The sequence below is a fragment of the Aegilops tauschii genome, chromosome 5 (assembly GCF_002575655.3).
Source record: "Aegilops tauschii subsp. strangulata cultivar AL8/78 chromosome 5, Aet v6.0, whole genome shotgun sequence".
In the NCBI taxonomy this organism is placed as follows: domain Eukaryota; kingdom Viridiplantae; phylum Streptophyta; class Magnoliopsida; order Poales; family Poaceae; genus Aegilops; species Aegilops tauschii.
This window is the reverse complement of record NC_053039.3, coordinates 250,766,702-250,774,933: the sequence shown is the minus strand read 5'-3', so window position 1 is coordinate 250,774,933 and position 8,232 is coordinate 250,766,702. Positions and strand designations below refer to the sequence as shown.

At 43.4% G+C, this 8,232-nt stretch overlaps 1 long non-coding RNA gene across 1 annotated transcript; it reads left to right on the top strand.

Moving 5' to 3' along the window:
* The first annotated feature begins 355 nt into the window (after window positions 1-355).
* On the top strand, window positions 356-1,811 carry LOC123494137 (uncharacterized). The gene is made up of 2 exons (XR_006664043.2): window positions 356-1,179; window positions 1,282-1,811. It is a non-coding gene; the product is annotated as an uncharacterized lncRNA (long non-coding RNA).
* The last annotated feature ends 6,421 nt before the right edge of the window (window positions 1,812-8,232 follow it).

Below are 8,232 nucleotides of genomic sequence, written 5' to 3'. Positions count from 1 at the left end.
TTTTTGAGTAACAATGGAACAACTTTGATGTGGCACTGTGATTTTGAACTAGAAATCCCCACACTGAGTGAGGGTTAGGTTGATGATGCATATGTATGTTACACCACACATCAAGCCAACGACGGGGATTCATGCATGCATGCGTGCATAGTATATGCGCTCAAACTTAATTAGGTCTGAATCTCACCATGACCTATACTACGATAACACTAACCAAATGAAGAATCCACCTTATGATAACACCCCCTAAGAGTATTCGTTATTCTGCTAACACTCCTCCCCCCCCCCCCCCCCCCCCCCCCCCACCCCCCCACCCACCGTCCTACCCCCGCCCTACCCACCTTCTTCCCCGCACGCCACCACATCCCACGCCCCAACCTCCCTGTTCCCCTCCCGCGCGCTGCCGCCATGGATTTCCCCTGCACCCTCGTACTGCACGGAGCCGCGCACCCCTCGTCACCTCTTCCCCGCGTGCACCACCATCCATGGCCGAGGTGGATCCACTACTTCCTTCTCTCGCCGGCCCCGGCCCACCGCTCCCCCAGAAACCCGCGACCACTTCCCACCCCACTACGGCGCCCCCACCTCCCACCCCGCGGCCACGCCATCACCCCCGACCACATCCCACCCCACGGCGGCGCACCCACTCCCGACCACCTCCCAGGCTCCCACCCCGTGGCCTCTACGTCTCCCCTTCCTAGTGGCCCCTGATCCCCTCCACCTTCCTCCCGCGGACAGCACCCCACCGCCGCCGCACCCAACCCAGCTTCCTCGTCCATCCGCCGGACCAGCCACCTACCAGTGTTGCCCTGGCGCGCACCACCTCCGCCCATCGCTGTCGCAATAAGCACCGCGCCGGAGACCTTTGGATCTTGGCAGCCGCGTCCCAGCCTCCCGCGACCCCCGCAGCCGGATCTGGCTCCACCTTCTCCCCTCCTCCATCTGCTTGCCATAGAGGGGAGCCCCGCCTCAAAGAAAAAGGGAGCTTGTCAGCAACGGGGGACGCATCGGTTGTGTTTGCGCTGGAGGTGTTGTGCAGTTTGCCGGCACATTCCCTGGATGCATGCGAGGGGAGTCAAACGGGGGCACCGATGCACCATGGAAGAGCAGTAGTGGCGCTTTGCAATTCAGAACAATGGTTTTAGCATTTTTGCTTTTGATTTCGGTGTATTCAGTGCAGTAGGTTCCTTGACGCAGTCCGGTGATTCAACCATCTCTTACTCAGTATCGGTGTCATGCAGTTCGCTACTGTGATGCATGGTGTTTGATTTTATTGTTCAGACTTGCTCACCGGGTTCCCGAGAGGAGGATCACGCCAAGACGTTTCAGCAGCACACCCACTTGTAGTTCAGTCGGCGAAGGGTTGAGGGCCACCAGGAGACTGACGGCGAGCCAGCCATAGCGTCCACTATTAGTCGGCGAAACAATTTATGCATCAGTGTGGACTTGAAGTTCGTCGGCGATCCACTAGCGGTTGGAGCAACAAGGGCATGCAGTCCGCTATTTCCTTTTTTTGTTTGTCTTTTGACATGCTCTCGCCGAGGACACATGGCCTTTTCTTTTGCGGTCATTCACTTGTACGGCTGATGCGTTCTCAGATGGATGGATGTTTGTTGCCTTCTCAAATGGATGGATAACTGCAGTTTAGTGGCTGCAAAAAGTAGTGTGTGCTGCTTCGGGTGAGCTCGCTTCCGTCCGGTCCGCCGGTGCTTCCGTGCAGTGTGGTGTGTGCAGTCCGCGGTGTCCAGATTCTTACTCTCGACAACGCAGTCCAGATTCGAGTTATCTGCAGATTTGGGACATGATAAAAATGCAGTTCCCTTGTTGCCAAAAAACTAGCAAAATTGTTAAAAAAAATTCTTACAGTTAACTCTGTTGCCATATAGTGTAGTAAAAAAACTAGGAAGAATATGTGGCGCACTTTGGTAAAAAAATCCACTACGAAGGACTCTACAGTACAGTCCATTTCAAACAAAATGCATTTAAAAACATGCAAAAATGCAGTGCATTTGGTCTAAAAAGTCCACTACGAAGGGCTTTTCAGTACACACCTTTAAAACAAAAAATGCATTCAAAAAATTATGCAAATGCGGTGCACTTTGGTCTTGAAAAAAGTCCATTACGAAGGACTCTTCAGTACAATCCATTTCAAACAAAATGCATTTAAAAAATCATGCAAATGCGGTGCAGTTTCTTCTACAAAAAAGTCCACGACAATGGACTTTTCAGTACACACATATTAAAACAAAATGCATTTAAAAAATCATGCAAATGCGGTGCACTTTGGTCTACAAAAAATTCCACCACGCAGTACTTTTTAGTACACACATTTTAAAACAAAATGCATTTAAAAAATCATGCAAATTCGGTGCACTTTGGTCTACAAAAAAGTCCACCACGAAGTATTTTTCAGTACACATTTTAAAACAAAAATGCATTTAAAAAATCATGCAAATGCGGTGCACTTTGGTCTACAAAAAAGTACTAAAACAAAATGCATTAAAAAATCATGCAAATGTGGTGCACTTTGGTCTACAAAAAAGTATTAAAACAAAATGCATTTAAAAAATCATGCAAATGCGGTGCACTTTCGTCTTGAAAAAAGTCCACTAGGAAGGACTCCTCAGTACAGTCCATTTCAAACAAAAATGTAATTAAAAACATGCAAAAAATGGAGTGCACTTTGTTCTACAAAAAAATCCACCATGAAGGACTTTTCAGTACACTCGTTTTAAAATAAAAATGCATTGAAAAATCATGCAAATGCAGTGCGCTTTGGTCTTGAAAATGGTCCACTACAAAAGACTTTTTTGCACACACCTTTTAAAACAACAATGCATTTAAAAAAACATGCAAATGCGGTGCACTTTCGTCTTGAAAAAAGTCCACTAGGAAGGACTCCTCAGTACAGTCCATTTCAAACAAGAATGTAATTTAAAACATGCAAAAAATGCAGTGCATTTTGTTCTACAAAAAAGTCCACCATGGAGGACTTTTCAGTACACTCGTTTTAAAATAAAAATGCATTGAAAAATCATGCAAATGCAGTGCGCTTTGGTCTTGAAAAAGGTGCACTATAAAAGACTTTTTAGCACACACCCTTTAAAACAAAAATGCATTTAAAAAATCATGCAAATGTGGTGCACTTTCGTCTTGAAAAAAGTGCACTAGGAAGGACTCCTCAGTACAGTCCATTTCAAACAAAAATGTAATTACAAACATGCAAAAAATGCAGTGCACTTTGGTCTACAAAAAAGTCCACCACGAAGGACTATTTAGTACACTCATTTTAAAATAAAAATGCATTTAAAAATCATGCAAATGTAGTGCGCTTTAGTCTTGAAAAAAGTCCACCACGAAGGACTTTTTATACAATCCATTTAAAACAAAATGCATTTAGAAAACATGCAGTTCGCTTGATTGTCTCATGCAGTGCGGTTTCCTGTATGAAGCAGTGTGTTCTCTTATCTAATGTGGTTTAGACGTCGATTTTGGTGTCGCGAAAAACAGTGTTCGCATTTCGGTAAAATCGAAACTGCTCTTAAACCATGAGAAATTAAAAAGAGTGTTCTACATGAAAAAGTTGTGCCTCGTCGATATCTTTCCAACGATGTATCATTTGTATCATTCCGTCGACCGATTTGATTTTTTTTTTTACGAAAAAAGGCCGCTGCCACTCGTCGCCCGTAGCACGATTTTCAAAATTAACTAAAAACCGTAAGGAATCTCAAACACACTTCAACATATGAAAGTTGCGCCTCGTCCGTAACTTTCCAACGGCGTATCACACGCCTCGTTTCGACAAACGATTCAAAAACTGTAGTGAAAACAGTACCGAAAAATGAAAAAAAAATCGAAAAAACACAATTCCATGATTTAATAAAATTAAAACTGCTCTCAAACCATAACGAATTAGAGAAAATATTGTATATATATATGGAAAAGATGTGTCTCGATGATATCTTTCCAACGGTGTATCATTTGCTTCATTCCGACGAGCGGTTTAGAAAAAAGCGAAAAAACGCGCGCTGCCATTCGTCGTGCGCCGCACCGTTTTCAAAACTGCTCTTAAACCGTGAGGAATCTCAAAAAGTGTTCAACATGACGAAATTGCGCCTAATCCATAGCTTCTCAACGGTATATTACACGCATCGTTCCGATAAATGATTAAAAAATTAGAGCGAAAACAGTACCAAAAAACACAGCGTCCAGTTTTTTGCGATGGGAAGTTCACTCGCCTGAGTACTGCAACACACTTGGTTCAAACAATGACGTGCAATTGCGTTGAGCGTGAAGTGCGGAAGTGTTATCAGAATAGTTATTCTGCTAATATTAGCAGAATAGACCGGCTGTGTGTATATATATATATATATATATATATATATATATATATATATATATATATATATATATCGTTTTACAAGCAAAAAAAAATCCCCTCCTAAGTCAAATTAAGCTATCTTGTTCTCAGGCAAGAAGTATTGATGGACCAAACGGGCCCACAGATGGAAAGCATTGATATCGTTGATAACTGCTTAAGTGGGTGTGAGAGGACAACCACCACCGCTTTGCATGTGGGCCAAACATATATATGTTGAATACCCAAAATGCACAATTTTGATGTGCCACATGCCTCAAAAACCGTAAACCATGCACCCACACAGAGCGGGGTTCATGAAGCGTACTACATATGATGGTCCCCTTCCCCCCTCTTCACCACATACTATATGCTCCTGCCGTAATATGTACAACCCAAAAGAATCCTCATCGATGGTGAAATTAATTAACCTCTTCTGATGTAGGTCAAAATGATGCATGCATGCATCAACGATGGCCTCATGGGCCCACAGATGGAAGCGTCACACGTGAGTGTCCTACCTAGGATAACCACCACGTGCATGCATGTGGCCTAAAGAGGTGTTGTGTGATGTTTGAGTAGCCAATTTCACAATTTTGATGTGGCACGTGCCTCGGAAATCGAAAAGTCCCGACACTGAGTGAGGTGTACTTGTTCACGGACGCGTACGTATAGTATATATGCTAGTCCCCTCCCACCTCTTCGACGCGTACAACATACCACCTGTTCATACCAAATTTTGGCATGGTCAAGAACATAATTAAGAAGGCCTCAAATGGAGAAGTGCTCAAAGTGAGAAAGTTCCATATCGTCAAAAGGAGAAACTTTGATATTTGGGCCGTAGCCATCCGATCTCATCTCTAAGGCCAAAGTTGTGTTTGAAGTATTCAGATTTTGTATTCAGAACACTATTCGGCAGGTTACGCCCCCAAGATGGCCCCATATGAGAAACGTTTCTACACCGATTGTCTTCGTCTCGTCGAGGCATAAGTCTGCCCCGGATGTTCCGGGCAAAACTTCCGGGGAGGTTCCGGCCTAAACCGAAAGTTTGCACGCGGTGCGCCCCGAAAACTGAAAATTTCAACATTATTTACAGATTTGCAGGGCCAATTTCGACGTCAAGATGACCTCGGATGAAAAAGTGATCAACTAAGTAATTTTTCTCCATTGCAAGATCTACAACTTTGCTTTTGGGACCATCGCGATCCGAAGCTATATGCGACCCGCAGGAGCTGTGCAAGAGGGCAACTTGATGTAATTTTAGCCCGGAAGTTCCGGTCCTCATAGTCCGAGTTAGCTTATCTTTTGATGTTTTGGACGGGATTTGGGTCCTTTTCTTGCACGGAAAGTCGAGGCGCCTCATATATGTAAGAGGTGATGGCCAATTGAATAACAACACACAATCGACAAATCAATATACTACTTTACCCTAGTTTTTACATCTCTCCCTTGTTCTTTCTCTCTCGTTCTTCATTCGTTCTTCGTGTTGAAGGGCAGCGATCCTCGAGGTCCTAGGGGCGAGCGAATCGACCTAGGGCAGCCCCAGCCGCCGCGCGTCCGGGGTCCCTCTCGGGCGCGTGGGGTTTCGGGTCCTGAAAAGCACCCGCTGGATTGCTTGCGTACCACGCTTTCGGACGGGTCTCCTTCAGTGTGAGCTGCGGTGCATCACCCTCGGCGTCGAGGGTACACGGTGACATGTTCGTGTGCGAACACACTTTTTGGCGACTCCGCTGGGGACAAAGCTTTGAATTGTCTTCGGCCCGTTCTTGCTACGAAGAGATCGTCATCTAGGGTTTGCAATCTGCAAAGGTAATATGAATACCAAATTCACATATGCAGATGCAAATAATGCATATGTTGTTGCTAGATCATCTAATGAGCATAATTTATCAGCTAGCCCTAGCTTTATCAATCATGCATCTAATTATGTGCAAGAGCCGATGCAACATAATCTTCATGCTTCAACTTTATATAATTTTAGCAACATGCAACATATGTATCCCAACTCCCATGCACCGGCAACCCCACAAATCTATATGCCGATGAACGACATGATGAGTTCGGTTAATCAAGTTGAAACACCCCATGTAAGAACTTTCAATGGCATGCAACATAGTGTTTCATCTTTTTATTCATCGGCAACTAATTTTCAACATGTTAATCCAAACATGCCGGTGGATAGGGGAATGGCCATGCTACTACTAGTTATTCGGCCAATTACCCTCAAACGTCGTATGCTACACCTCATACTACTAGTTTTTTTGGCACCATACGCAACTGTTGATGTCCATAATTCGGCTCCGCACCTTAATGGTCATGGCCGAATAAGTGAAACTTCTACAGGAGCACAAATGCCTTCACCTACTACCGTGGCATATCATGTCCCCCTACACAATTACATAATTTCGGCAACATCTCATTGCCTAAAGAGTCTAAGAGCATTGGGGGGCAACCATATCCAGACTGGGTAGTTGAGAACAAGCTTACATTCTCTTGGGATTTGTGCTACTCCATTTGAAAGGAACTAATAGAAGGCGGGAAGCCTCATGATTTTGCTGCAGTAAAAGCTAGAGTTGTGCAAATGATGAAGTTGCCCAGTGTTGTACCATCCAGTGCACCCCGTAAACAATTGCAAAGTTTCGGCACCTCATTGCCGGAAAAGTCTGAAATTATTGGGGGGCAATCTCATGAAGAGTGGATGGAAATTGAGATGAAAAAGTTTAAAGCTCGCCAAGTTGAGATGTGGGCTAAAATTAGACAAGAGCGAGAAGCCTTGCAAATTAAAAAAGATAAAGTCATTGATTCAGGTAACAAAGAAAATTCGGTTATTGGAAAAGCCGAATCAAGTAGTATATATTCTGAGTCCATCAAATCCAAAGAGGCAAGCATTATTGAGAAAGGGCATGGAAAGCATAGCAAAACAACCATGCTTGATTTTTCTGAAATTAATGGAACCTACTTCCTGCCCTATGAGTTTCGTGCCATAGAAATTGATGAGCTTCAAGGACAAGAACAAGTAGCCGAACAAAGTTTGGTTGAAAAAGATTTCAAATTTATGATGCATGGAATCAAGAAGAAAACTGTGACGCGGTGTTGGGAAGCCATCCAAAAGCAAAGCACGATATTATTCATGCCATGCAATCATCATGCTCTCCCAACATATTTGAAGAGGTATGTCTAGTAAGTAATTTAACTATTTTCATATTTGGTCACAACTTTATTGTTGATGCGTCTATTAGAAAAATTCTCATAAGTAATTTTGAAAGACCGATGAAGAAGGGTAATTTACTTATTAGCAATCAAATTGTTACTGAGCATGTCGGTTAATATATTGTACCATTCAAACAGACTGATTGTGACTTATTACTGCGGCCAAAGCGTTTCCCATTGCTTTATTTAAAGTTCATATCTAATTGGGTAGCTTTGCTTGCTTCATACTTGGCTTACGCATGGTCTCAATTGAGATGTGTATGTTCTAACTACTTTGATTTCAGAAATTTAAAGCCAAGGTTAAAATCTTTTGGGAAAACCGATGCTAGTATAGTTTCTTATTTAAGGACATCGGAAAAAGAATGCGAAAGAGAATTCATAGCCGAATGGGAAGATGCCAAATCGGAACCATTCGTTTGCTTAACTCCAAAGCCGTTCTCACAACAATATCGACTAGAAAACAAGAGGTATACCTTCGGTTCAAACATGTGTGATCAAATCTTTGATTTTTTGTTGAAAAATAATTACATTAGAATTCTTGATCACCATGTCAAGCCATCTATCCAAGGACGAATGTATTGTAAGTTGCATGATTCGTCCAAGCATAATTTTGAGGACTGCCACATGTTTCGTCAAATAGTTAAATCGGCCATTGAAAAAGGACG